This window comes from Mastomys coucha, unplaced genomic scaffold (assembly GCF_008632895.1).
Source record: "Mastomys coucha isolate ucsf_1 unplaced genomic scaffold, UCSF_Mcou_1 pScaffold11, whole genome shotgun sequence".
Classification (NCBI taxonomy): domain Eukaryota; kingdom Metazoa; phylum Chordata; class Mammalia; order Rodentia; family Muridae; genus Mastomys; species Mastomys coucha.
Genome location: NW_022196893.1, coordinates 22,980,530 through 22,984,118, shown reverse-complemented (window position 1 = coordinate 22,984,118; position 3,589 = coordinate 22,980,530).

Below are 3,589 nucleotides of genomic sequence, written 5' to 3'. Positions count from 1 at the left end.
TCTTTACTCATAAACTGATTGTAATCATCTATTGTGTTACATACATTTGTTGCTATGTCTCTCCTCATTACAAGTGAAGTTTTTTTTTAGAGATTTATTTATTATTATATGCAAGTATGTGTAAGTAGTTGTCTTCAGACACACCAGAAGAGGGCATCAGATCTCATTACTAATGGTTGTGAGCCACCATGTGGTTGCTGAGATTTGAACTCAGGTAGAGCAGTCAGTGCTCTTAACCGCTGAGCCATCTCTCCAGCCCACAAGTGAAGTTTTTAAAGGCAAGACTAGATTGGATTGATCGGGTTAGCTGCCCGGCACTGCAATAAAGCTGTTTCCCTCTTTGGTGGTTGGTGAAAAGCCTTCATAAAAACACTGTGGAGTTAGATACTCAGACAGAGAATGTGTGGTATGGTTTGGATACACTGTACACAAAAGGATGACTGGTGTGTTGGGAATCTTTTCCTTCTGTAATGTAACAGTACAGGGAGGCAGTGGGATGCTGACCTGGGCTATCCCCAGGGATAACTAGGATGGGGAAGCCATCTACAGCCATGGCTAAAGTCTGCTTCACTTACATTGTGCTTCCTCTTGCTCAGGACTCAATTAGGTTTCTCTAAAGGGCACCAAGCCTATGGCCTCTTGTGCACATGCTCCCTCCCTGGGATGCATATACCAGGGACACTTGAACCTGCCTGAACTGAGGTAGTTCAGCCTCCAATAAACACAATAAAAAACAAAAGGGTTTTTTTTTTTCTTATAAAATACACAGTCTCTGGTATTTTGTCATTGTAACACAAAATGGACTTAGTGAGGAAACAGATACAACACTACATTTAAATTTAAGAGCTACATTTTATCTAACACCAGAGATTAACAGATGGCTAAAGGAAAACTCAAGAATCTCACCAACAGAAACCAAGACTACTTGGCATCAACAGAACCCAGTACTCCCACCACAGTAAATCCTGGATACCCCAACACACCAGAAAAGCAAGATTCAGGTTTAAAAATCATATCTCATGAGGCTGATAGAGGATTTTAAGAAGGACATAAATAATTCCCTTAAAGAGAAATACAGGAGAACACAGGTAAACAGGTAGAAACCCTTAAAGAGGAAACATAAAAATTCCTTAAAGAATGACAGGAAAGCTGGGCAGTGGTGACGCATGCCTTTAATCCCAGCACTTGGGAGGCAGAGGCAGGTGGATTTCTGAGTTCCAGGCCACCCTAGTCTACAGAATGAGTTCCAGGACAACCAGAGCTATACAGAGAAATGCTGTCTTGAAAAACCAAACCAAACCAAACAAACAAACAAAAAAGAATTACAGGAAAATACAACCAAACAGGTGAAGGAATGAACAAAACTACCCAGGACCTAAAAATGGAAGTAGAAACAATAAAAAATATCACAGAGACAACTCTGGGGGTAGAAAACCTAGGCAAGAAGTCAGGAGTCATAGATACAAGCATCACCAACAGAATACAAGAAATAGAAGAGAGAATCTCAGGTGCAGAAGATACCATAGAAAACATTGACATAACAGTCAAAGAAAACACAAAATGCAAGAAGATCCTAACCTAAAACATCCAGGAAATCCAGGACGCAATAAGAAGACCAAACCTAAGGATAATAGATATAGAAGAGAGTGAAGACTCCCAACTTAACTTGCTGGTAAATATCTCCAACAAAATTATAGAAGAAAACTTCCCTAACCTAAAGAAAGAGATGCCCATGAACATACAAGAAGCCTACAGAACTCCAAATAGTTTGGATCAGAAAAGAAATGCCTCCCACCACATAATAATCAAAACACCAATGCACAAAACAAAGAAAGAATTTTAAAAGCAGTAAGGGAGAAAGGCCAAGTAACATATAAAGGCAGGCCTACCAGAATTACACCAGACTTCTCTCCAGAGAGTATGAAAGCTGGAAGATCCTGGGCAGATGTCACACCGACCCTAAGAGAACACAAATGCAAGTCCAGGCTACTATACCCAACAAAACTCTCAGTTACCATAGATGGAGAAACCAAGATATTCCATGACAAAACCAGATTTACACAATATTTTTCCATAAATCCAGCCCTTCAAAGGATAGTAAATGAAAAACTCCAACACAAGGAGGAAAATTACAGCCTAGGAAAAGCAAGAAAGTAATCTTCCAACAAAACTGAAAGAAGATATCCACATGAACAGAATGCCAGCTCTAACAACAAAAATAACAGGAAGCACAATTACTTTTCCTTAATATCTATTAATATTAATGGACTCAATTCCCCAATAAAAAGATAAACTAACAGACTGGTTACATAAACAGGACCCAACATTTTGCTTCATATAGGAAACCCACCTTAGTGACAAAGGCAGACATTACCTCAGAGTAAAAGGCTGGAAAATTTCCAATCAAATGGTCCCCAGAAAAAAGCTTGAGTAGCGATTCTAATATCGAATAAAATCGACTTTCAACATAAAGTGATCAAAAAAGATAAGTAGGGACACTTTATACTCATCAAAGGTATGATCTACTAAGATGAACTTCTAATTCTGAACCTCTATGCTCCAAATGCAAGGTCATCCACATTCATAAAAGGCACCTTACTAAAGCTCAGAGCACACATTGCACTGCACACAATAATAGTGGGAGACTTCAACACTCCACTCTCAATCATAGACAGATCATGGAAACAGAAACTAAACAAAGACACAGTGAAACAAACAGAAGTTATGAAACAAATGAATTTAACAGATATTTATAGAACATTTCATCTTAAAACAAAAGAATATACCTTCTTCTCAGCACCTCAAGGTACCTTCTCCAAAACTGACCATATAATCGGTCACAATACAGGCCTCAACAGATACAAGAAGATTGAAATAATTTCATACATCCTATTGGATCACCACAGACTAAAACTGGTCCTCAATAACAACATAAACAATGGAAAGCCCACATACACGTGGAAGCTTAACAACATTCTACTCAATGATAACTTGGTCAAGGAAGAAATAAAGAAAGAAATTAAAGACTTTTTAAAATTTAATGAAAATGAAGCCACAACATACCCAACCTTATGGGACACAATGAAAGCAGTGCTAACAGGAAAACTCATAGCTTTGTGTGCCTCCAAAAAGAAACTAGACAGAGCAGATGCCACCAATTTGATAGCACATCTGAAAGATCTAGAACAAAAAGAAGCAAATTCACCCAAGAGGAGTAGACAGCAGGAAATAATCAAACTCAGGGCTGAAATCAACCAAGTGGAAACTTTTGTTCTTTTTAGAACTATACAAAGAATCAACCAAACCAGAAGCTGGTTCTTCGAGAAAATCAACAAAATAGATAGACCCTTAGCCAGACTAGCTAGAGGGAACAGAGACAATATCCTAGTTAACAAAATCAGAAATGAAAAGGGAAACATAACAACAGAAACTGAGGAAACACAAAAAAAAAATCATCAGATCCTACTACAAAAGCCTATACTCAACAAAACTGGAAAACCTAGATGAAATGGACAATTTCTTAGACAGATACCAGGTACCAAAGTTAAATCAAGATCAGATAAATGATCTAAACAGTCCCATATCCCCT